The sequence below is a fragment of the Polyodon spathula genome, chromosome 44 (genome assembly GCF_017654505.1).
Source record: "Polyodon spathula isolate WHYD16114869_AA chromosome 44, ASM1765450v1, whole genome shotgun sequence".
In the NCBI taxonomy this organism is placed as follows: domain Eukaryota; kingdom Metazoa; phylum Chordata; class Actinopteri; order Acipenseriformes; family Polyodontidae; genus Polyodon; species Polyodon spathula.
This window is the reverse complement of record NC_054577.1, coordinates 401,054-428,297: the sequence shown is the minus strand read 5'-3', so window position 1 is coordinate 428,297 and position 27,244 is coordinate 401,054. Positions and strand designations below refer to the sequence as shown.

General features: G+C 41.0%; 1 long non-coding RNA gene, 7 other non-coding genes and 2 pseudogenes across 8 annotated transcripts; 4 read left to right on the top strand and 6 right to left on the bottom strand.

Moving 5' to 3' along the window:
* Positions 1-292: 292 nt before the first annotated feature.
* On the bottom strand, positions 293-440 carry LOC121305747 (annotated as a pseudogene).
* Positions 441-4,825: 4,385 nt separating this feature from the next.
* trnan-guu lies at positions 4,826-4,899 on the bottom strand. Its single transcript has one exon. It is a non-coding gene; the product is annotated as a tRNA-Asn (tRNA).
* Positions 4,900-5,615: 716 nt separating this feature from the next.
* LOC121305745 lies at positions 5,616-5,729 on the bottom strand (annotated as a pseudogene).
* Positions 5,730-7,680: 1,951 nt separating this feature from the next.
* Positions 7,681-8,756, top strand: LOC121305617. The gene is made up of 3 exons (XR_005948106.1): positions 7,681-7,923; positions 8,294-8,372; positions 8,455-8,756. It is a non-coding gene; the product is annotated as an uncharacterized LOC121305617 (long non-coding RNA).
* Positions 8,757-9,812: 1,056 nt separating this feature from the next.
* trnal-uag lies at positions 9,813-9,894 on the bottom strand. The gene has a single exon. It is a non-coding gene; the product is annotated as a tRNA-Leu (tRNA).
* A 112-nt stretch (positions 9,895-10,006) lies between these two features.
* Positions 10,007-10,077, bottom strand: trnag-ccc. The gene has a single exon. It is a non-coding gene; the product is annotated as a tRNA-Gly (tRNA).
* A 3,805-nt stretch (positions 10,078-13,882) lies between these two features.
* Positions 13,883-14,016, top strand: LOC121305753. The gene has a single exon (XR_005948116.1). It is a non-coding gene; the product is annotated as a U8 small nucleolar RNA (small nucleolar RNA).
* Positions 14,017-14,504: 488 nt separating this feature from the next.
* Positions 14,505-14,578, top strand: trnan-guu. Its single transcript has one exon. It is a non-coding gene; the product is annotated as a tRNA-Asn (tRNA).
* A 716-nt stretch (positions 14,579-15,294) lies between these two features.
* On the top strand, positions 15,295-15,376 carry trnal-aag. Its single transcript has one exon. It is a non-coding gene; the product is annotated as a tRNA-Leu (tRNA).
* A 7,610-nt stretch (positions 15,377-22,986) lies between these two features.
* trnag-ccc lies at positions 22,987-23,057 on the bottom strand. The gene has a single exon. It is a non-coding gene; the product is annotated as a tRNA-Gly (tRNA).
* Between the last annotated feature and the right edge of the window lie 4,187 nt (positions 23,058-27,244).

Below are 27,244 nucleotides of genomic sequence, written 5' to 3'. Positions count from 1 at the left end.
TATATATATATATATATATATATTGGTGAGAAAATATTGTTACAACAGCCGAATACACACAGAAACATGTGAATATAAACCAGCAGTAAACATGCGTAGGCTTCCTTTTATAAAACTGATCCGTTTACAGCGCCGCGCAAAAAGCGAGGCTTGAATGTTATTATTCCGTTATGTTGCTTTCATCCAAAGCAACATCAGAAAAGCGAGTAAAAAAGGTCTGTGTAGTACATCACACACCTATATGCTTAACAGCGGTCTTTGTTTTGTTACTGGTTTGTGATCGCCAGTGATAGTCAGAATGGTCTCGGAGGGGAGTTGCAGTCCCCAGCGAGGAGGAGCGGTTAATCACCGACTCATTGCTCTCCATTCATCACGCTCTGCTGCTCCATTTTTTTTTTTTTATTGTATATAAATTCAAATACAGCAATCATTCCCGATAATCATATACATTTTAACAATCACTACAATCCATATACAATAAATACACAAAATACAATCACCAATGACACAAACATATTACACACAGATTCTCAAACACAATATAACAATACAGACACTTTAAAATCAACCCCTTTATTTGTGCACAAGAGAGCATGCCCTTAAACAACATCCTGACCCTGCCCAGATGAGCCCAACCACTCCGACCTGGCCCTGGCACCAGCACCACCCAGCCATCTCTTCAGCTGCCAGACCTCCTCTGCTTCTTCACAACCCCTCCTGTTAGCATCCCTGGACACATAGTCCTTGACAGCTCTTAGGCCTATTTCGTACGTCTCATGGCAGCCCAACTCTTTTGAAAAAATGAGCAGGTTCCTGGCTCTGAAAAGAGCCTCTTTAAAACAGTTCACTGCACACCAGAGCTGCCATGATCCTTTCTCGTTCTTCTTCGGCCCGTACCGAACCACCTGCTCTTTCACGGCGGTCTTCTCCGATAACACAGCCAACAGGGGGGTCGCCTTCTTCCACAGCCGTCTGGCAGCCTCGCACTCCCACAGCAGATGACGTACCGTCTCTTCTGCCCCACAGCCCTGAACAGGGCATCTAGGGGACTTCCCCATGCCTCAAGCAAACATAACTGCTCTCACTGGCAAGATCTCATGGACTACCTGCCAGGCCAGATCTTTGTGTCGGTTCATCAGGGCAGGATGGGCAACATTCCTCCACGCCACACTGGGTTCTCCTAGGAATCCCCTCACAGGGCACATATCCTCTCTCTCCTGCACAAGAGCAAAACATTTTTTGGGGTTTAAAAGGGTATCCTTCTCCATACTCTCCAACTGTCTCTTCTTTACAAAGGTTTTAAGAGCAGTATAGGTAAAAGGCATCTGGAAAGCAGTGGGCACACTCAACGGAATCTTTAAAATTCCTAAAAATCTTAAGTAAGGCCCCAGAAAAAACCGAACAAACAGTGCCCCTTTACACCTGTTGCTCAAAACCATTTCCAGGTGCCTGCAAAAACTGTGCGTAAATAAAAACAGTTCTAAATCGGGGAGCCCTTTCCCACCCTTCTCTGCTCCCCTGCACACTACCTCCCTCTTCAGGCGCTCCCACTTGGACCCCCAAAAAAACGTAAAAACCTTCCTCTTCAGGCAGACAATCACAGACCTTGTGGGCGGAAACACCACCCCCACATACAGCAGCAGAGGAAGGATCACAGCCTTCACCACCAGCACCTTCCCCTCCAGCGACAAGGACCTCAGCCCCCAGAGACCCAGCTTCTGTCCGACCCTCTTCGCGACGTCGACCCAATTGCTGAGACCAGATCCTGTGGCATCAATTTTCACACCTAAAACTTTGATAAAATCCGTTTTCACACATAACCCAATCTCAGGCACACACTTCCACTCTCCAAAACACATACACTCCGACTTCCCACGGTTCAATTTAGACCCCGAGGCCACACAAAAGCGTTCACACTGAACCAAGGATCTCTTGATTGCATACTCATCCACGCACAACACATTCACGTCATCCATGTACAACAAACACTTTGCCTCAGCTCCTCCACCCCCAGGGATAGTCAGCCCCCTGATCATCTTATCCTTGCGAAGGGCCTGAGCCAAAGGTTCTATACAGCAAATAAAAAGCAGGGGGGACAGCGGACAGCCCTGTCTTACTCCACACTTAACATCAATTTGACCGGATAGCTTCCCATTAATACTAACCCTACTTCCTATATCACTATAGAGAAGACTTACCCACTTAACAGTTTTTTCAGAGAACCCCATTTTCTTCAAAACTCTGAGCATAAACTCATGAGAGACCCTGTCATATGCCTTTTCCAGATCCAAATTCAAAAGACATACCGGCACCTTACGGTCCTGTGCAAAAAGGACCGAATCTCTCAGTAGGATAAGGCTGTCCGTGATCTTCCGCCCTGGAACGCCACAGGTCTGGTCTGGATGAATCACATCAGCAATTACAGATCTCATTCTTAGAGTCAAAATTTTTGCAAAACACTTGTAGTCAACGTTCAAGAGGGTCAAGGGTCTCCAGTTCTTCAAATCCTCTTTCATATTTTTCTTAAACACCAGGGTGATGATCCCCTGCCTGAAAGACAAGGGCATCGCCCCTTTAACGACAATTTCATTAAAAAAATCCACAATGTCAGGCCCAATCACTCCCCAAAACGCCATGTAAAACTCTCTCGGGAGACCGTCCCCGCCAGGAGTCTTCCCATCTTTGAAGGACCCCATGGCAGCAGCAGCCTCTTGCAGGGAGATCTCACCCTCCAGTGATTCTCCCTCATCCACACCCACATCCAACCCATCCAACATCTCACATACCATACTCTCGTCTATCACTTTCCTTTCATACAGGTTACTATAAAACCTTTCAGCCACCTCAAGCATGTCATCTGTTTTCTTCCTTACAATCCCACTCTCATCCCTCAAACCACTCATCAACTTGCACCCATCCATCACTTTCTTAAAAAAGTACCACGAACACTTCTCATTCTCCTCCATGTGCCGCACCTTGCTCTCAACGATCATCCTTTTCATTTTGCTTTCATACAGATCTTTCAGTTCACTTTTAACTGCACCAATCTCACTTGTCACATCCCATCCCATACCTGCCAACTCAAACAGCCTCTGAAATTTCCTTTGCAGTCCATATGCCCTCCTCCTCCCCCTTCTTGCTCTCCTTACTCCCACCCCTATAAAGAATCCTTTGATTTTTGTTTTCACACACTCCCACCACTCACCAATCGAATCAAACATCACTCTCAAAGACTGCCACTCCCTGTATCGCTCTTCAAACTCATTCCTTATTTCTTTATCTTTCAACACACTCACATTCAACTTCCACACCTTTAGGTTGTTTTGTTTTGTTTTTGTAAGGGTTGGAAGGTTGGTTTGGTTTGTTTGGTTTTTTTTTTGGGTTGTGTGTGGTGTCCCTTTCCCTTTCTCACACACCCCCTCCAGCTTGAGTTCAGCACGCAACAACACATGGTCAGAATAAAACACAGGCACACGCTCACACAGCACCCACTCCACCTCCCTCGAGGCCAGAATAAAATCAATTCTCGAAGCCCTAGCCCCTGCTGCATCGAACCATGTGTAGCCCGGCACACCCGGGTTCACCCTCCTGAACCCATCGACCAGACGGGCATCACCTATAATACCCCCCAGAATCTTGGATGTTTTGTCCAGCTTTTTGATACCCTCCCCCTTCCTATCACTCCCACTCAGCATACAATTAAAGTCACCTCCCCACACTACCGTCTTAGATGTTATCACGTATCCTCTCATCCTCTCAAACATCTCAGCTCTCTCATTCTTATCTGGCGAGGCATAGACATTAATGAGTCTCATCTCCTTCCCCATCCATTCCACATCCACAACCACAGCTCTCCCACACTCCACCACCGTCTTGCTTTTTATTTCAATGTTTTTACCTTTAAATAACACAGCCACACCCGCATTCTTACACACATTCGTCCCGGACCACACAGACGCACCACACTTCCACACACTCTCCAGATCACTGTAACACTCCTTAAACGGGATGCCGCACTCCTGCAAGAAGAGGACATCCGCCTTCACAGCACACAAGGAATCCAACACTGTTCTACATCTCACACTACCCTTTACACTCCTCACATTGACTGTTGCTATTGTCAGCGCCATGTAGAACAACAAAAGGTGAGCAAACTTGCTCATAACATTTTACTCGGCCCTATCCCTGTGCTATCGGAGAACTGCCGCACGTTTTCATCATCCAAAAAGGAGGTGTCCCCAGGGTCCACACCCCTCCCACCATAAGACCTATCACTCAACACAGAGGAGTCAGAGCTAGGAGACACCGGAGTCTCCTGCCTAGCTTGCTTACTGTCCTCCTTTCTTTCCTTTTTCCCCCCTTTACCAACTTTCATACCACACCTCACCTCTTCCCTTTTCTCCAATTTCCTTTTCCATGAAGCTCTCTCCTGCTCCATTTGTTCTTCATCTAGAGTCCCTCCCACCTCTTCCTCCTCCTCATCCACCTCTATCCCTTCTTCACTAGACTCCCCCTCTGCTCCACTGTCTATATTACCCACCATGTATCTCTTCTGATGTGCCTGGCCACACGGGATGGAGCTCCCGTCCTGAATACCCGAGGAATCTACCTCTCCCTCACTCTTATTTGACCCCTCTCCGACACCCTCACTATCCTCTTCTGACTCCTTGACCTGCACTAAACGGTTTACAAATTAATTAAAATTAAAAAGTATTCGTTAAAAGGGTTCTCATTAATCAGTCGGCTATTTTCAATACTGTGTTTTATTTATGTAATTAATTTTGTGGAATATTCGAGCTGAAAATAAATAAAGATATAAACATGCCGTCCCTGGGTGGGCTTGAACCACCAACCTTTCGGTTAACAGCCGAACACGCTAACCGATTGCGCCACAGAGACTGCGTTGCGACATCACCTTACAGCGCTTCTGTTTAATGGCGCAAGAAGAGCTTATAGAAAAGAACCCTTTAACAAGGGGGGGGGAAGGAGACAAATGTCCAAATTTCACAGGAACATCTAATGCTCTACGTATTACAACTGGAGAGACTCCCAGGCTGAGACAGCAAAACTAAAATACTTCCTCTCTCTCTCTCTATTATTTATATATAATATATATATTGGTGAGAAAATTTTGTTACAACAGCCTAATACACACAGAAACATGTGAATATAAACCAGCAGTAAACATAATAAACAAAATAAATAGGTGAAAAAACGAATACACTGACAAAACACAGAGTGGACGAACGCTACACCAAAACAATTGAGACTTAGAATTACGCTTCTCTCTCTCTCTCTCTATATATATATATTATATATATATAATATATATATATATATATATATATAGGTGAGAAAATATTGTTACAACAGCCTAATACACACAGAAACATGTGAATATAAACCAGCAGTAAACATGCGTAGGCTTCCTTTTATAAAACTGATGCGTTTACAGCGCCGCGCAAAAAGCGAGGCTTGAATGTTATTATTCCGTTATATTGCTTTCATCCAAAGCAACATCAGAAAAGCGAGTAAAAAAGGTCTGTGTAATACATCACACACCTATATGATTAAGCAGTCTTTGTTTTGTTACTGGTTTGTGATCGTCAGTGATAGTCAGAATGGTCTCGGCGAGGAGGAGCGGTTAATCACCGGCTCATTGTTCTCCATTCATCACGCTCTGCTGCTCCATTGCTGGAGTAACAGGTAAGGATACACCTCACTGACGATACCACAGCGCCGGGCTAGAGAGGCGAGCAAGCCGGGACACACCTCCCGCAGCTCAGGGTGACACAAAGCATACCCGCAGATTTTTTTTTTTAGATAAGAAAACTGACAGTTCCTACATTTTGAATGAGTTTTTCTATTTGTATTATTATTTTTTTAATAGCTATCGTATTTTTTACTGAAACTGTCAGAAACGATTCCCTCTCCCGCTCTTCTAATTTGCATACAGCTCCTCGAAGCTGACGCTCATTGGCTCCTCGAAGCTGACGCTCATTGGCTCTTGGAACCCTTCGTTCTTTATCGGAATCAGTTTCGTCGTTCCTCGGCGGAGTGTTCCTAGCGTCAGTTGTTTGTTTTTTTTTTTTTTTTTTGGTGAGGAAGGGGGCCGCGTCACCATGGCGAGAGATCTCGCGAGAATCGAGAGGGTTCGGTTGGGTTGCTGTGGGCAACGACGAGTTCCTCGGACGAATCAATACAGAAACAGCGAGATTAATTTATTTAAAATTATAGTTTTAAAAAAAGTTCGGTTTTTAAACTTAATCCAAAGCTGGGCTAGCTGGGCTAACTGTCATCGAGGTAAGTTTTGCATTTCGTTTCTACACATTAGGATTTTTAGTTTTATTTTATTTTTTCTAATACAAAAATACTGTGATGATGTAGCCTCCAGAAAAATGGGGTATTCATGCACGTGTATTCAGATTATATATTTTTTTCAACGGTTTGCACCAGTGCAAAAAAAAAAGGTATGACTTTTAAACGATTAAACAAAATGTTTTTTCAGGGCGATATGGATAAAATCCCGCTTCTTCCAGCTGTTTGCAAAGTATTCTGTGTCATGAATATGTCAGAATAGAAAAATAATGAGTTTACTTATATATACTGACACACACACACACACACACACACACACACACACACACACACACACTAGTGTTAGTTTGTAACCCTGCTCAAACTCCTGGCTCCTGATCATTTCAATATTAATAATAATAACATACTTAATTGAGGGGAATTCTGAACCCCAGGACTGGGTGCAGCAGCAGCAGGGCTAGTGTGAGTTTGTAACCCTGCTCAAACTCCTGGCTCCTGATCATTTCAATATTAATAATAATAGACTTCATTGAGGGGAGCTCTGAACCCCAGGACTGGGTGCAGCAGCAGCAGGGCTAGTGTGAGTTTGTAACCCTGCTCAAACTCCTGGCTCCTGATCATTGCAATATTAATAATAATAAAAGACTTCATTGAGGGGAGCTCTGAACCCCAGGACTGGGTGCAGCAGCAGCAGCAGGGCTAGTGTGAGTTTGTAACCCTGCTCAAACTCCTGCCTCCTGATCATTGCAATATTAATAATAATAAAAGACTTCATTGAGGGGAGCTCTGAACCCCAGGACTGGGTGCAGCAGCAGCAGCAGGGCTAGTGTGAGTTTGTAACCCTGCTCAAACTCCTGGCTGCTGATCATTGCAATATTAATAATAATAAGAGACTTCATTGAGGGGAGCTCTGAACCCCAGGACTGGGTGCAGCAGCAGCAGGGCTAGTGTGAGTTTGTAACCCTGCTCAAACTCCTGGCTCCTGATCATTGCAATATTAATAATAATAAAAGACTTCATTGAGGGGAGCTCTGAACCCCAGGACTGGGTGCAGCAGCAGCAGCAGGGCTAGTGTGAGTTTGTAACCCTGCTCAAACTCCTGCCTCCTGATCATTGCAATATTAATAATAATAAAAGACTTCATTGAGGGGAGCTCTGAACCCCAGGACTGGGTGCAGCAGCAGCAGCAGGGCTAGTGTGAGTTTGTAACCCTGCTCAAACTCCTGCCTCCTGATCATTGCAATATTAATAATAATAAAAGACTTCATTGAGGGGAGCTCTGAACCCCAGGACTGGGTGCAGCAGCAGCAGCAGGGCTAGTGTGAGTTTGTAACCCTGCTCAAACTCCTGGCTGCTGATCATTGCAATATTAATAATAATAACAGACTTCATTGAGGGGAGTTCTGAACCCTAGGACTGGGTGCAGCAGGGTAGTAGGGTGTAATTTTATTCCAAGGGCAGTAACAGTGAGGCTGTTGACGGCGTGTGTGTGTGAAGAATGACTCTCTCTGTGTGACTGTCTGTCTCACTGTCTCAGGACAGCAGCGTGCTAGCTTGCTTGCCTCTGCAGTGCACACAGGAGCAGTACCACGCCAGGGATACAGAGTAAGTCATGGTTATAATTGTTCTGTACATTAAATTTTTGCTTTTGACACCAGGAACCTCCATTGTTTGTTTAGGCTTCCCGTGAGCCGTTTTGAAAAGGGGGGGGGGGGGTAAAAAAGACACCCAGCTTCCCTATTATACACTGCTAGTGCAATTCAAAAACAACTATTATCATCTTGATGTATTTGTAAAAAAAAAAAAAAAAAAAAAAAATATATATATATATATATATATAATATATATATATATATATATATATATATATATATATATAAATAACAGCAGTTCAAATGCTTCAGCTGACTTCCTTAGAATAGGTGTATCAAGACACATGCTCAGATGATCTGTGACTACACCTGCCTCATTTCAGATATTGAAGCTAAGTGGCTAGGCTCTGTCCATGACTGAAGAATATTCAGAGTCTACATTGTGCCAGAGATTCGAGGAAGGTATAGGAAATAATCTTATTTGTCAGAAATCATTGCTTAAATGTTTATTTTATGAAGTGATCTAACAGTGTTCATTTCATAGGTCATTATGACGGGGTCCTAATTGGAGACAGAGGCTGCGCAGGTAGACCCTTCTTCATGACCCCATACCCAGAACCAGCACCAGGGCCCGTAGCACGATTCAATGTGGCTCTTGCAAGGACAAGAGCTCGAATTGAAATGACCTTTGGACAACTAAAGGCCTGATTCAACCGTCTTCGTAGTCTGAGGGTTGCACCAGACAGAGCCTGCGACAAGAAAGGAGAGGGTCCCAGTCTTACAAGCCCAGCCCGAAGAAGACGTGGATCCGGTGCACCTGGATCAGCAGAACGGCCGAGATGCAAGGAATCGCATTGCATACCACTACTTTGGTTAAAGCATGTAAGATTTATTTCCTTTTGTTTTTTGTTAATCTTTGCCTTGTTAAGATCCCCACAGTTTTCATAAACATAGCCAACAGTGAGTAATAGCCTGTCAAAACAAGAACATAATGTTAAAAAATAAATCGTTTATTTGGAATTTCATGGATGGTCCTGTTAATGGAAAAGCAGACGATTTATTTTTAGTACATTTTTAGTGTTGGTAAAAAGAAATTATAATAATTAACAGCAGTTCAAATGATTCAGCTGACTTCAATAGAATTGGTGTATCAAGACACATGCAGTGGCATTTGGTCCTTTGTCTCTAGAGAAGTCACAAGGTCCTCTTGCTTCTTGTGAAAAGGGGGGCAGGGGTGAAGAAAACTCCAGATGGCAGTGGTGGGATTCAAACCCACACCTCCAGAGAGACTGAAGCCTAAATCCAGCGCCTTAGACCGCTTGGACTGTGCTGATGGTGCAGGGGGCTGACGCCCCGGCGTCATTTTACTATAGGCCGCCTACGCCAATTTACCAAGAAATTGAGATAACACACAAAGCCAGGTTGGAATGAAAGCCCAGGTGTCATACTATAGGCCGCTAACGCAATTTAACAAGAAATAGATATAAACACTTAACGTAATGATTGGAATGAAAAAAACAAACACTACCTCCTCATGTTGCGCCAACTGGGAATTGATAACAGTAGAGGGATTTCAACCCATTCCTGTGGAGACTTAATTCATTATTAGATTGCTCAGCCACATTATCACAACCCAAATGCTCAAACCCCCAGACCCCCAGGTTCCATACTATTCACTGCTAGTGCAATTCAACAACAACAACTACTACTACTACTAATATCATCTTGATGTATTTGTAAGAAAAAATGAAATAATTAATAGCAGTTCAAATGCTTCAGCTGACTTCCTTAGAATAGGTGTATCAAGACACACGCAGTGGCAGATCATCCTTCGTCTCTAGAGTCACAACTCGTTCTCTTGTTTCTTGGGAAAAGGGGGGCAGGGGTGAAAAAACCTTCCTATGGCAGCGATGGGATTCAAACCCACGCCTCCAGAGAGACTAGAACCTAAATCCAGCGCCTTAGACCGCTCGGCCACACTACCACACCTCAGGTTGCCTGCCGCGCAGGTGTCATACTATAGGCCGCTAACGCAATTTAACAAGCGCAAAAGCTTAATCACTGGAATGAAAAAAACAAACACTACCTTCTCATGTTGCGCCAACTGGGAATTGTACCCAGGTCACAAGAATGGGAATCTTGTATGATACCACTACACCATTGGCGCTTACAGGCATGTGTGCAAATTTTCCATGGAACGGAACATTTTCTTTTACAGCAGTTCAAAAGTCCAAGGTGGGTGTTAAAAAAAGCAAGATGGCAGCGGTGGGATTCGAACCCATGCCTCCAGAGAGACTGGAGGCCTTAATCCAGCATACTAATAATAATTCTTCGCTCATTTGCACACTTTTATCCAAAACGACTTTCGAGACTAGGGGGGTTGTCAACTTTGCATCATTGATTAACAACTGCTGCTGCTGAAGAGTCACTGTGCTGACAGGTTCCATACTAGGACACTGTTACTGCAATCTCAACAACATGAAAGACTGAGCACAAGGATTAAAATAATTAACTAGCAGTTCAAATGCTTCAGCTGACTTCCTTAGCCTTGGTGTATGAAGACATGCAGTGGCTTTGGTCCTTTGTCTCTAGAGAGTCACAATTTGTGCAATTCAACCTGCACATGCAAGGCCAACTGACTCATCTGGATGTATTTGTAAAAAAAGCCCAGTTAATTAACAGCAGAACCAAACATGTACCAGCTGAGGTCCTTAGACTTGGTGTGCCGGAACACGATGCAGTGGCATTTGGTCCTTTGTCTCTAGTGAGTCACAGAGCCTCTTGCTTCTTGTGAAAAGGGGGACAGGGGTGATGTACACTCCAGATAGCAGTGGTGGGACTTGAAACCCACACCTCCAGAAAGACTGAAACTTAAATCCGGCACATTAGACCGCACAGCCACACTACCAGACCGCAGACTGCTAGACCTCCAGGTGTCATACTATAGGCTGCTTACACAATTTAACAACAAATTATTGATGTCCCTCTCTTAACGTAATGATTGGAATGAAAAAAAATAACACCAGTAGAGGGTGCATCCACTGCTCAAAGAGGAAGAAGAGGAGTGACACAGAGCGCTGACATGGGCTGCGATCGCTGAGGAGAGGCAGGGAGTCAGGGACAAACCACAGCACAGAGGAAGGGGAGTCGGGGACAAACCACAGCACAAGATGATAAACCACTACACAGACCCGAGGGCTCGAACCCAAACCACAGCATGACCCGAAATAGTCAAAGGAAACCAAGCACAGACCAGAGGGGAGTAAAGCAGTTCAAAAGTCCAAGGTGAGTGTTAAAAAACAGCAAGATGGCAGCAGTGGGATTCGAACCCAGTCTCCAGAGAGTCACAATCAGAGACAACAACAACAGCAACAACAACAACTATTATCATCAATGTATTTGTAAAAAAAATATATAATAATTAACAGCAGTTCAAATGCTTCAGCTGACGTCCATAGAATTGGGTGCATTGTCAAGCACATGCAGAGGCATCTGGTAAAGCTCTAGGGAAGCATTTGTGCAAAACAACAACAACACAGAACAACTATTATCATCTTGATTCATTTGTAAAAAAAATTAGAATAATTAACAGCAGTTCAAATGCTTCAGCTGACGTCCTTAGAATTGGTGTGTCAAGACACATGCAGTGGCATTTGGTCCTTTGTCTCTAGAGAATCACAATTTGTGCAATTCAACAACAACAACAACAACAACAACAACAACAACAATACATCTATTATCTCTTGATTCACAGCAAAAAAAATTAGAATAATTAACAGCAGTTCAAATGCTTCAGCTGACGTCCTTAGAATTGGTGTATCAAGACACATGCAGTGGCATTTGGTCCTTTGTCTCTAGAGAGTCACAAGTCCTCTTGTTTCTTGTGAAAAGGGGGGACAGGGGTGATGTAAACTCCAGATAGCAGTGGTGGGATTGAAACCCACACCTCCAGAGAGACTGAAACTTATATCCGGCACGTTAGACCGCACAGCCACACTACCAGACCGCAGACTGCTAGACCTCCAGGTGTCATACTATAGGCTGCTTACACAATTTAACAACAAATTATTGATGTAAAATCTTAACATAATGATTGGAATGAAAAAAACAAACACTATGCTTTGCATGTTGTGACAAATGGGAAATGTACCCAGGTCACAAGAATGGGAATCTTGTATGATACCACTACACCATTGGCTCTGACATGCATGCATATAAATATTCCAAGGAACGGAACATTTACTTTTACAGCAGTTCAAAAGTCCAAGGTGGGTGTTAAAAAAAGCAAGATGGCAGCGGTGGGATTCGAACCCAGGCCTCCAGAGAGACAACAACAGACAACACGCAACTATACCACAAACAATGGCGGTTCCTGGTGCAAAAGCAAAAATTAAATGTACAGAACAATTATAACCATGACTTACAAGACATCCCTGGCGTGGTACTGCTCCTGTGTGCACTGCAGAGGCAAGCAAGCTAGCACGCTGCTGTCCTGAGACAGTGAGACAGACAGTCACACAGAGAGAGTCATTCTTCACACACACACGCCGTCAACAGCCTCACTGTTACTGCCCTTGGACATAAAATTACACCCTACTACTATAGGCTGCTGCACCCAGTCCTAGGGTTCAGAACTCCCCTCAATGAAGTAAAATCTTATTATTATTAATATTGAAATGATCAGGAGCCAGGAGTTTGAGCAGGGTTACAAACTCACACTAGCCCTGCTGCTGCTGCACCCAGTCCTGGGGTTCAGAGCTCCCCTCAATGAAGTCTGACATTATGCATTAAATATTGCAATGATCAGGAGCCAGGAGTTTGAGCAGGGTTAGAAACTCACAGGTAGCCCTGCTGCTGCTGCACCCAGTCCTGGGGCTCAGAGCTCCCCTCAATGAAGTCTATTATTATTAATAATATTGAAATGATCAGGAGCCAGGAGTTTGAGCAGGGTTACAAACTATCTGATTTGGAAGATGCTTTGCACCCCTGCCCTGGGGTTCAGAGATCCCAAGAAACGAGAACGAGTTGTGACTACAATATTGGCAATGATCAGACGAAGGATGTGTGCCACTGTGTGTGTGTGTGTCAGTCAGTATATATAAGTAAACTTATTATTGAACTGCTTATTCTGACATATTCATGACACAGAATACTTTGCAAACAGCTGGAAGTTGCGGGATTTTATCCAAATCGTCCTGAAAAAACATTTTGTTTAATCGTTTAAAAGTCATACCTTTTTTTTTGCACTGGTGCAAACCGTTGAAAAAAATATATAATCTGAATACACGTGCATGAATACCCCATTTTTCTGGAGGCTACATCATTACAGTATTTTTGTATTAGAAAAAATAAAATAAAACTAAAAATCCTAATGTGTAGAAACGAAATGCAAAACTTACCTCGATGACAGCTAGCCCAGCTTTGGATTAAGTTTAAAAACCGAACTTTTTTTTAAAACTATAATTTTAAATAAATTAATCTCGCTGTTTCTGTATTGATTCGTCCGAGGAACTCGTCGTTGCCCACAGCAACCCAACCGAACCCTCTCGATTCTCGCGAGATCTCTCGCCATGGTGACGCGGCCCCCTTCCTCACCAAAAAAAAAAAAAAAAAAACAACTGACGCTTTTTAACAAGTTTATAATTGTAAATAAAAACGACGAAACTGATTCCGATAAAGAACGAAGGGTTCCAAGAGCCAATGAGCGTCAGCTTCGAGGAGCCAATGAGCGTCAGCTTCGAGGAGCTGTATGCAAATTAGAAGAGCGGGAGAGGGAATCGTTTCTGACAGTTTCAGTAAAAAATACGATAGCTATTAAAAAAATAATAATACAAATAGAAAAACTCATTCAAAATGTAGGAACTGTCAGTTTTCTTATCTAAAAAAAAATGATCTGCGGGTATGCTTTGTGTCACCCTGAGCTGCGGGAGGTGTGTCCCGGCTTGCTCGCCTCTCTAGCCGGTGCTGTGGTATCGTCAGTGAGGTGTATCCTTACCTGTTACTCCAGTAATGGAGCAGCAGAGCGTGATGAATGGAGAGCAATGAGCCGGTGATTAACCGCTCCTCCTCGCCGGGGACTGCAACTCCCCTCCGAGACCATTCTGACTATCACTGGCGATCACAAACCAGTAACAACACAGAGACCGCTGTTAAGCATATAGGTGTGTGATGTGTTACACAGACCTTTTTTACTCGCTTTTTTGATGTTGCTTTGGATGAAAGCAATATAACGGAATAATAACATTCAAGCCTCGCTTTTTGCGCGGCGCTGTAAACGGATCAGTTTTATAAAAGGAAGCCTACGCATGTTTACTGCTAGTTTATATTCACATGTTTCTGTGTGTATTAGGCTGTTGTAACAATATTTTCTCACCAATATATATATATTATATATAAATAATAGAGAGAGAGAGAGGAAGTATTTTAGTTTTGCTGTCTCAGCCTGGGAGTCTCTCCAGTTGTAATACGTAGAGCATTAGATGTTCCTGTGAAATTTGGACATTTGTCTCCTTCCCCCCCGTGTTAAAGGGTTCTTTTCTATAAGCTCTTCTTGGGCCATTAAATAGAAGCACAGTAAGGGGATGTCGCAGCGCAGTCTCTGTGGCGCAATCGGTTAGCGCGTTCGGCTGTTAACCGAAAGGTTGGTGGTTCAAGCCCACCCAGGGACGGCTTGTTTATATCTTTATTTATTTTCATCTCGAATATTCCACAAAATTAATTACATAAATAAAACACAGTATTGAAAATAGCCGACTGATTAATGAGAACCCTTTTAACGAATACTTTTTAATTTTAATTAATTTGTAAACCGTTTAGTGTTGCAAAATAATATTTAAATTTGCGAGCAAATCTACTGCAAAACCCAACCTTGTCAAAAATTGAATAATAATAATAATAATAATAATAATAATAATAATAATAATAAAAATGGGCAACAGCCTTTTAAAAGAAATATATATTTCCTGTTTATTTTACAATTGAATTATCCAATATTTGCAGCATGGCTTAAAATAAACGAGAAAAAAAAAACAAATTTAAGAAGAAAAAGGTTTATTAAATAACAAAACAAAATATTATAAATGTAAAATATTAAAGTGACTATCTCCCCCCAGCTCTGGTCTCAGCGGTTCCAGTAATGAAAAGAGATTCCCCTGCTATACTGTCCGGGTCAGAGAGGCCTCGTCATAGTGGGATTCCCCCCGGGCATCGCACTTCGAACCAGGCCGGCTCCCTCTCAGCATGTCCGGAAGACCCGAAGCGGACCCAGCGGCACTCGGCGAGGGCTCCAGGGCTGTGCTTCGCTTCTCTGACTCATTTTGGGTAAATGTCGCGCTCTCCTGTTCTGAAAGCACACCTGGAAGAGATCAGGCATTTGCTCATCTGAGGTAGTGTGGCCGAGCGGTCTAAGGCGCTGGATTAAGGCTCCAGTCTCTTTGGAGGCGTGGGTTTGAATCCCACCGCTGCCATAAAGGTATTTTTTAGCTTACTTTTAATTATTATATTTGATTAAAATCGTGTATAATATTCACACAGTTTAAAAAAAAAGGTTTAAATTTGTGTCTGATTAAAATCACATTCAAAGCCATAACTCATGCCGCCCACAAGAGGGCGCCAAATTCCTGTTTTAAAATAAACTATCCTTGATCACTAATCAATTGATTAAGACTAAAACAACAAATTCTACAAATGTATAATATTCCCCGTATATCGTCAGCTTTTGTGTGTGCATTTCATTATTTGATTTGATCGTACAGGAAATATTCATCCATATTCGGAACACGCCCTTCTTGTTCGCGTATTCTTTTTTGAATGTAAAAAGAAAACAGAACTAATTGAACGCTGGTTCCAGACAGAACGCCTCCGCACGTCGGGGCGCTAGTGACGCAACAATGCCAGCTCTTTGTATAAAGTCGGAACAGCTGGTTATAATAAACGTGGGCTGCTATTTCTTGCCCAGAGCTGAGTTTTTAATGACTTGGCCATGTGGACGGTGCAAGGTTCAGAAATAGGAAATTGGAAATACGATCCGTCCCAACTGTTTCGGCAAGTCATGCGGTCTAACAGTTTCTTACACTAGCTGCCTGAAGTGAGAAAAAACACACAGCAGGCTTTTTTTGAGAGGAGAAAACTGAGGCACTAATTGATGAGTTTGGTCTCTGTGCTTCAGTTCAGTCTCTGTGCTTCAGTTCAGTCTCTGTGCTTCAGTTCAGTCTGCTTGTGTAGTTTGCTGACTCTTCCATTCAGGATATGGTGGTGTTAATAATTATACTGCTGTTGCCAAAACACACAGAACTAGACTCTCTCTCCCCCTTACCTCCCACCTCGTTCTCCCCATCCCTCTCTCCTGTCTCCTCTCCTACACACATACTTGTGCTTGTACCTTTTCAAACTCCTATAGGCTGCTGTCACCACTGCTGCAGCAGGGTTATACCACAGCAAGAGCACAGCAAAGTTTAATAAAGACTTGCTTTTATAAGGGTTATTTTACCATAGCTTTATTTATAATTTACCAGACCACTCTGTGCTTTACCAGACCTCTATGTGCTTTAAATTTCTTCCCTATGCTTTACCATGCCTCTCTGTGCTTTACAATGCTTCTCTGTGCTTGACTAGACCTTTCTGTGCTTTATAATGCTTTCCTATGCTTTACGACACCTCTCTGTGCTTTACAATGCTTCCCTATGCTTTATCAGACCTCTATGTGCTTTATAATATCACTTTACTGGAAGCAATGAGCTGAAGCTGCCTCTAGTAAAATATTTAAACAGAAATTATCGAAATAGAAATTTTAGGGAACAGATTATAGCTCCATCTCAGTGTTTATGTAAACAGTCCCAATATTCTCTAGACGCGTGGTAAAGCACGTTCCTAATCTGCTGGAGCGAAACATAAACTGCTGATCGGCGTGGCGCCAGATTTTTTCTGTTCTGGTTTTAATATCTCCACCCGAGGGGTCGCTGCTTTTATTCATTCCAATCATTATGTTAAGATTTTACATCAATAATTTGTTGTTAAATTGTGTAAGCAGCCTATAGTATGACACCTGGAGGTCTAGCAGTCTGCGGTCTGGTAGTGTGGCTGTGCAGTCTAAAGTGCCGGATATAAGTTTCAGTCTATCTGGAGGTGTGGGTTTCAATCCCACCACTGCTATCTGGAGTTTACATCACCCCTGTCCCCCTTTTCACAAGAAGCAAGAGGACTTGTGACTCTCTAGAGACAAAGGACCAAATGCCACTGCATGTTTCAATACACCAATTCTAAGGATGTCAGCTGAAGCATTTGAACTGCTGTTAATTATTCTAATTTTTTTTACAAATGAATCAAGATGATAATAGTTGTTGTTGTTGTTGTTGTTGTTGAATTGCACAAATTGTGATTCTCTAGAGACGAAAGACCAAATGCCACTGCATGTGTCTTGACACACCAATTCTAATAATAATAATAATGATTGGTATTTATTTAAAGCAAATCTTCATATCAAAGTCTGTCTAAGACTGTTTATTTATTTTACCAATATTTGTAATTTGCTTCTTTTTTAAATACAATTTTTTTTAACTTAATATCTTGTTTGTTGTTTCTCTGTATTTACAGTATAATCGTAAATCTCGAAAAACTACTCACTTCTAAATCTTTTGTAGTCATTTTTGTATTACTTTGGTATAAATACATGTTAATTTGGATTCATGTGTTGTTTTTTTCTGACTTTATGTGAATGAAAAGATACACATTTGCCCGTTTTCCCATTGGAAATAGTGATATTTTTAAATATCACTGTCCTGGTCACAAAAGCAAAGTTTGTGGGGAATAATAGCCAGTTTCTATACTTTTGAGGCATAAGCAATTAGGAAATAACACTTACTACCCAGGAACAAAAATTGTGTTACATAGTGTAATAGTTGTTGTTGTTGTTGTTGAATTGCACAAAGTGTAACTCTCTAGAGACAAAGGACCAAATGCCACTGCATGTCTTGATATACCAATTCTATTGAAGTGAGCTGAAGCATTTTAACTGCTGTTAATTGTTATAATTTTTTTACTAATACATCAATGATAATAGTTGTTGTTGTTGTTGTTGTTGTTGTTGTTGTTGTTGAATTGCACTAGCAGTGTATAGTATGGGGGGTCTGGGGGTCTAAGAGCTTGAGTCGTGGAAGCATGGCCGAGTGGTATAAGGTGCTGGATTAAGATTACAAAGGAGGTGGACACTTATCCAATCAAGCTATTTCAGTTTTTATTTTTAATTAATTTTCTTCAAATTTCTAGATTTTTTTTATTTTATTTGGATGTTGTGGGGTATGATGTGTAGACAAATTAAAAAAAAACTATTTTAATGCATTTTAATTCCAACAAAAGGTGAAAATTTTGAAAGGGGATTTAGACTTTCTATAGGCACTGTATATGATGTGTTGATTAGCACTCTTGGAATTTGTAGAAGCGGAGATACAGAACTTCAAATCTGCTGTGCACTCGGTTGTAATGGCGCTGTTAGTGACTCGTCCTTGTAATCAAAATATTATATGTCCCACCCACCCTAGCCCTAAATCAATGGTATGATGACACAGCCCATAGTCATGGCTACGACCCACACAAAAAACCACCAAGATTGCTGTTTGGACGGCTGAGACGTGACATGTTTTGTTATCAATCAAATCTGATCGATTTTAAAGCGCATCAGCAGCAAGGGGTTAAACTCAGGGGAGACGTTTAAGGAGGACGGTCACAAAGACCGTCGGAGTGGGGGACGTCAGACCAGAAACAGGAACCAGGAAATAAACGACAGAGAGGTGGAGTTTGGTGGAGCTGAGCAAATGGTCTCGCTCAGCATTTAATAGTGCACAGACAGACAGAAAATAAAAGGTTGCAAGACAAACAAAACACAGGACACGGCACTTTCGCCAAAACAAAGAGATGAAACAAAAACGGACTAACGCTAAACAAAACACGGTGAGCAGATATTTTAACTATTAATATTATTATTACAATTGTTATCTTTACCTCCGTCTCCAATCCCGTTCTCCACTCACCGAACACACAACCCCGAGTGAGTGAAAACATGCAGCTTTTATGCAGCTGTACCGAGACTCGACTGCTAACCAATCATTCAATTGGAGTCACGGTACAACTGCACGTGAATTAATAAAGTGCAATTCCCTGTGCTCACATATTATTACTTTTTACTTGCACGTGAAGTGCTGTGCAATCCTCGTGCCTAAATACAAATATACATTTTAAACACTCGTGTTACACAGACCTGTTTATATCCCACGTACCAATGACTATACACCAACATTAACACACAACATACAAAACAAAATACACATATGGGCGGGCACTTTGCCACAGGGACACAGATGTTTTAACCCTTAGTTGTCCATTTATTCAGCACTTGTCAGGTCCAATTTATTTTCACAAGCGCTGTTTAAAATATATATATTTTCCGAGTAAAACAAGTTTAAAAGGCATTGAATTGCAAAAGGACAATGGAGATATACTACTGAGGTACTATATCTCCAGCCATGCTCCACCCCTTGTTGGCTGTTTTTCACATACCCTTTATAGACATACTAATAAATCCTCTCCTGATCACTTTGCTACTACACCCTATTTTATACCCTCCCTCATGACCCCTTGGTTAACAAGCGCATCCGCCGGGAAAAATAATCCACATTTTGGTGGTCTTTCCCTGCACAGTGTATCATATGGTACATGAAGGGCTGCAATGCCAGATACCACGAGTTATTCTAACTTTCCGGCCCTTCATTGTGCTTAACCACTTGTGTGGGGCGTGGTCAGTGACAAGATCAAATGAGTGCCACAGCAGGTATAATCTCAGAGAGTGAGTAGCCCATGTGTTTCAAAGGGAAGAGTTCAGGGCACTCATGCAAAGTTCCCTGGCCGTCAGAACAGGAGGGAAACGGGAACCGCTTTCTACAGAAGAAAGGGCACCCACAGCATGCCCTCCCCATGTGCCTGGATTTCCTCGAGCTGGTTCGCTCATCCTGGAGTAACCCAGCCTCCACCCCCTTAGTCTGCCCTGCTACACACTGCGAAAAATAAAGTGCCTACATTTCTTTCACCATGTCAAGAAAAAGTTTGTGTTGTCCTAATATAAATAAATTATTTTTTTGGACGGGGTAGGAATGTTGGCATTTTTTTAAACGTTGTGAAAATATAAATGTAATATTTTTCTAAGCAGTTTAGCAAGACGCCATTATCGTGCTCGGCTGCAGCACTAGGCACCAGTTAGGAGGTGCACTGCAGGCTGTGTGAAAGCGGAAAAACACTGTCTCACTGAGGGGTCGGGATTTTAGAAAAGTTTATTTGATTTTAAAAAACTGTGTGTGTGTGTGTGGTGTGGTTTAATACAATTCTGGCTGGTTGACTGTTTGTGTTTACAGCTTTCAGTCACTATTATTATTATTATTATTATTATTATTATTATTATTATATTATTATTATTATTATTAATTATAATAATAATAATAATAATAATAATAATAATAATAATAATAATAATAATAACTACAGCTAAATAATGTCTCTGTCCTTTACACACATACACAAAGTAAAAGTAAACTAATAATAAAATACATAGCTAAATAATAATAATAATAATAAATAATAATAATAATAATAATAATAATAATAATGACTAAAGTACGGAAGGACATTGATGACATACATAATAAAATATATAAATCATGTGAAAGGATCATTTGTGGGGGCTTTTTAGAACCATGTTGTTTGAGTAGATAAGCTGTAAATACGATACAGTAACTCTTATATTGCCCTTACTCGTGCGTTTGTCCATGCATAATGTTTATGCTAGTCTATAAACCTGTTGTTAAATTAAATAAATGCTGTGTGTTTAATAATATATATTTTAGATTGTACCATTAATACACTAAACATTTCCATTACATGAGAGTAGATATTGAACTTCATGCTGATTTGAACTCAGCTCTCGCCAAGATAAGCACCAACTAAGAAGTAGCTTTGCAGTAAACTAATGTGATCCATCTGCATCTCCATCCATTTGCGTTGTTTTCCATCTGATGATGTAGATATCCTTCTGTCTGGTGTTGATTGCTGAAATGTAATGCTGGCTCCAGGGATCAGCTCATTTTGCCTCCCCAGCGCATCAGCACACACAACGGCTGTGATGCTAGCTCCGGGGATCAACCCAGTGTGGTCTCCCCAGCGCATCAGCATGACAACCGTCTCAGCCCAGCTTACTTACCTGTACATCAGCGTTGCTTTCTTTCTATTGTGCTTGAGATCCCCATCCAGAATCTTTCCGTCTCAACCACAGCCAGCTGCTGCTCCTTTCTGCTGCTTCAGATAAGTTCTTCAAACCGGGTTGTAGAGTGTGCCACAAATCCTCGACAACCCACCTCCACTGGGTAAACTCGGACTCTCCATCCTTGCTGTTCCGCTTCAGCAGCTAGTTGAGCATACCGAAGTGTCTTCCTCTCATATGCCTCATCCACAGCATCCTCCCATAGTTATCTACCAGATGAACAAGGCGTGCTGATCCAGACCACAAGACAATGTCTTGTTGAAGGTTAGTGGTGGCAATCTCAGGTGGAAAAATAAGCCGTTGACCAATATCTGCCAGCATCTTCCAGTCTCTAGCAGCTTCCAGTTGTCCTGGGCGAGGCTTGGTTTTAACACCTTTTCTTGGTGGTTGCTCTCCTGGATGGAGGAATATTGTCTTTTGTGTGTAATGCTTTGGTGGAACTGGTGGCAACTTATTGGTCAGGTTACGCTTGTCTTCCAATGCTCAGGCCAAACATCGCAGCACCTGGTCATGGCGCCAAGTAAACTGTCCTTGGCTAAGACCCACCTTACATCCTGTCAAAATGTGCCTTAATGTTGCAGGTGATGAACACAAAGGACATGAGGGATCCTCACCCACCCAGAGGTTTAGGTTCTGTGGTGATGGGAGAACATCATATGCTGATCTGATGAGGAAACTAATCCTGCTCTGTTCCATTGTCCATAGGTCTTGCCAGCCGATCTTGCGTTGTTCCACACTCTCCCATTTCATCCATTCTCCCTGCTTGGCCTGGGAAATGGCCTTTACACACCTGATCCTCTCCTCCTGCTTTTGTACCTCATTGACTACCAGCTTCCTCCGTTGAGCTGGGGTTGCCTTGTGCCATGTAGGAGGAACTGAACTGAGTAGTAGGAACTGAACCAAAACCACTTTTTCGACTGTCTATTTTCTTCCAGTTTTCAACACACGTGCTGCCTTCCTTACGCATTTGTCGCGTGAATCTACCAATGCCATTTCCAGTCAGACTTTGGCGGCTTAAACTCCTCGGTTAGAGCAGAGATTGGTAGCTGCAGTATTCCTTTACCATAAAGTCCCACACTGCTGAGGCAGCTTGGAGCTCCCAACCATTTCCTGACATATGAACTGAATAAAGCTTCCAGCTTGTCAAGGAAACCTCATACACAGTCAGTGGCCACAGCAGTCTCAGCAGTAGACCAAACTGAAAGCACCACAGTTTCAGTTTGCCTGGTAAAGCGCTGCTGTCTATGCTCTTCAACCCTTCCACTGCTTGTTGTCTAACTTCTCCGACACGAACTATGTCCTTTAGATCCCCGTCGTACCATCTCCCTAGACTTTTCACTGGCTTCTCGGACACTGTTGGTAATGCCTCCCCATTAATATAAAACATTTTATCTACTACATTACCTTTAATTATGGAGATGCTCCTTGATTTAGTGTGCTTGAATTGCATTCGTGCCCATTCAATGTTATTGGTTAATTTGCCCAATAGCCGATTAGTGCAGGCTACTGTTGTAGTCATTGTTGTCATGTCATCCGTGTATGTTCGAATTGGTGGTAGTCACATTCCAGTCCCTAAATCCAGCGCCTTAGACCGCTCGGCCACACTACCAAACCTCAAGACACCTCCACTCAGGGGTCATACTGTAGGCCACACTACCACACCTCAAGATACCTGCCACTCAGGGGTCATACTGTAGGCCGCTAATGCAATTTAACAACACGTAGAATCTTAATGTAATGATTGGAATGAAAAAAACAAACACTACCTTCCCATGTTGCACCAACTGGGAAATGAACCCAGGTCACAAGAATGGGAATCTTGTATGATACCACTACACCATTGGCTCTCACACATGTGTGCAAATTTTTCATGGAACGGAACATTTTCTTTTACAGCAGTTCAAAAGAGCGAGGGGAGGGTTAAAAGCAAGAAGAGCAGTAGAGAGATTTCAACCCATTCCTGTGGAGACTTAATTCATTATTAGATTGCTCAGCCACACTATCACAACCCAAATGCTCAAACCCCCAGACCCCCAGGTTCCATACTATTCACTGCTAGTGCAATTCAACAACAACAACAACAACAACTACTACTACTACTATCATCTTGATGTATTTGTAAAAACATAAAATAATAATTAACAGCAGTTCAAACACTTCAGCTGACTTCCATACAATAGGTGTATCAAGACACATGCAGTGGCATATGGTCCTTCGTCTCTAGAGTCACAAGTCGTTCTCTTGTGAAAAGGGGGGCAGGTGTAAAAGAATCTCCAGATGACGGTGGTAGGATTCGAACCCACGCCTCCACAGAGACGGGAGCCTAAATCCAGCGCTTTAGACCGCTCGGCCACACTACCAAACCTCAATTTTCCTCATGCCCAGGTGTCATACTATAGGCCGCTAACGCAATTCAACAACAACAACAACTACATGTTCATGTAGTTTTAAAATCCTAACATAATGCTTGGACACAAAATACATTGTCCTGTCTGGTTTTGCTAACCGTGAATTGAACCTAGGTCACTACCACTACACCACTGGGCTGTCAGAGTGGATGTACTTCTTTTATTGCCCTGAGCAGTCTTAACCCTTTGTTGCCTTCACAGAATGACCATATTTGGTTATAAATATGAACACTTTGGGATGGATGCACTAAAGAGTGTCTGTCACAATCGCTGCAAACCACATGCAAACCAGTCGGAAGTGTAGTGAGAAATGTACTAAACAAACACAACGCTATTTGCATCATTTTAATGAATGCTTTGCAGCCGCAGTTCTTATTTGCTCTTTAGCCTTAAATTAATATGCAACTCTGGGCATTCCTGCAGAAATTCGCAAAAACAGGGTGGAGATAGTTCAAATGAGGGATCAAATATATTGTAATGAGATGTACTAAAGCTGCAAGCAATTGTGACACAACTTGCATCAATTTGTTAAGAGCTTTTGAAATCATGTTTTAAATAGCTGCAATGGTTGCTGGCATTTCCTAGTCTGCTTTTTCTCATGTGTTGCCAGTTGTGCTCAATGCATTTTTGAGACGATCACTCAAGTACCTAATTTTCACTAAAGTCAGGGTGTACTTACAAGCCTTGAAAATAAAATTCTATGACACTTCTGGCTTTCCCAGCATGTTGGGCGCACACATGTGCTACTAATCCCTCCAACTCATTCTGAGCATCTGTACAGTATTAAAATATTTTGTGTTAATTGTCTACGCTACAAGAATGCATTGTACAGATGACATTTGCATTTACATAAAAAAACAATGTTATTTTGATTCTTGCACCTTTGCATGTACAGACATTATCCTTCAGGTACCCTCTGTATAGACTATTGTACATATTTGAATTTTTAATAATGTAATGTGTACTCTACCCAAAACACATTATTGTTATTTCACGCAAATAATATTTAAATTAGTATATTGTGGCTCACTTCATTAACATATTTCTTTTTTGTACATATGTCGGACAAACATGTGCACTTTGCAAACTGTCTTAATGAAAATGCAAACTGTTTGGGTTTGCACCATGAATGGCCTATCTTAGTACATCAACCCCTATGTGTTTAAGCGCATCTAGTTTTAGAACCTTAAATCAGAAATTAAACCTCAATACATCTGCAGAAAGGCATTAAGTAGATATTTCCAGTGATGTCATTTATTTTGTTGTGGGATCTATTATATTTTTTTCATATGAGCTACACCTCCCAAAAAAATGATCAAAAAATTTTAAATAATAAAATATATATTTTTTAAAAACTGCAAATTTCATCCTATCTTGAAATTTTCCAAGGATTTCATATCTGAAATTTTATTTGAAAAAAAATGTACATTACAACTCTTGGTTTTACAATGCATAGTATTTTAGACAAAAAAGATATTAAGTTATTAGTATATTGTGGCTTTGGTAGAAATTAAACATATTTCAAACTTTTAAGTAGATATTTCCATATGACAAATGTGCACTTTGCAAATATCTTAATGAAAATAAACTGTTGTTGTTTGCACCATGACTGGCCTATCTTAGTTTTAACCCCTATGTGTAAAGCGCATCTACTTTTAGAAAAAAATCAGAAATTAAACCTCAAAAGAAAGGCAATAAGTAATATTTCCAGTAATCATAATAATAATAATAATATATATATATATATATATAAAAAATACAGCAAATTTTAAATAATAAACTATATAATAAAATACAAATCTAATTAAGAATAATAATAACAATGACTAAAATACGGAGGCCCATAAGCTTTTACATACATAATAAAATATAAAAAAATTGTAATATCTGATTAGGATATTTATGGGGGCCTTTTACAATGCATAGTATTTTAGTAAATAAAGATATTAAGTACGAAACTTGTATTTAAGATTAAAAATAAATATTGGTAAAATATCTGTTCAGTCTTGAACAAAGAAGACTACGTTACCTTATTCAAGCATTAATAATTCTAAAAGGTATTGACAATGTCGACCCAAGGGACTTTTTTGTCCCTGAAAAAAGAAACAAGGACCAGGGGTCACAAATGGAGATTAGACAAAGGGGCATTCAGAATAGAATAATAATAATAATAATAATAATAGATAATAATAAGGGTCTGGAATCAACTCCCCAGAATGTTGTTGAAGCTGACACCCATTCCTGACATACATAATAAAATATATAAATCGCGTGATAGCATAATTTATGGGGGCCTTTTAGGACATTTTTGTTTGAGTAGATAAGCTGTAAATACGATACAGTAACTCTTATAGCACATGTATTGCTCTTACTCGTGAGTAAATCCTTTACCAGCTTTGGAAAAACCTAAATTTGCGATCACATTTGTCCATGCATAATGTTTACACTATTCTATAAACCTGTTGTTAAATTAAATAAATGCTGTTTGTTTAATTATATATATATATTTCTGATTGTACCATTAATATACAAACAACAAGAAACACGTATCCAGTGACACTCCTGCAGAAACTGAATTAAGCCGGTGCCACGAGTACATGGAAATGAAAGACCACAGCCCTGAATATAGTAGGGCTGGTTCATACAGCCATTGTCTGTATCTGCCTCTGTGTCTGTATTCGTGCCCATGCTAGAGGTTTGTGAATTCGGATGTGTGTTCGTCAAACCGGAAGTGGACGAGGCAAAATCGGAAGTTGTTTAAAACTTGTTTTTTTACGCTCTTCATTTTTAGGTTTTATTTTTGCTGACATCATGTCCCTTTAGGTTTGTTTTGTGCCGACATAACTTCTTAATAAAACGAAGATTCCTAACAATAAGTAATGGAACCAACTACTAACTAATAGAAGAAAGAATGCAGAAAGGTGTTTTTTTTATCGTTTGTGCTATTTTAAAATTAACAATAATTAAATATTTGGAATTTTCAAGGCTCGTGGTTTGACTTCAGTTGTCATATGTGCAATAATTTCCACAAATGTATTGCTTCCACTTGCAAACCAGTGCTTAATTTGTGCCGGGGCGCAGCCCCAGAACCTCTGAGCATGCAGAGTCATATTCCCGGTACCTCTAGTTAAAAACCTTCTAAAATGCTTTATTTTTAAATTCTCAACACAGTTGTATGAAGTCTGCAAGTTCTTGCATGTGTGCTAAAGAGAGACAGTCCGCTGCACTTATGTAGCCTACTTTAAATTACTTTGCGATTTCAGCTCGAGTGCCTTTAAGTAAGATGACACTGGCTGCAACTCTGTTGTCGTTTTTTATACACAAATAACTTAATTGATTTGAGAAACGTCATGAACGATACAAGCAATTTCTTACACTACTTGGTTTGATTAACTTAGTAATACACAACAACATATGAAAGCTGAACATTAATTTCAACAACGAATGACAACTTTTGAAAAAATATATATTGAAAAAATATATATTGTAGCCTACTTCAATAAGAATATTAGCCTGCTAAATTATATTAAACCAAAACAATGAAAAAATATATATTGTAGCCTACTTCAATAAGAATATTAGCCTGCTATATTATATTAAACCAAAACAATAAAATAATAACGATA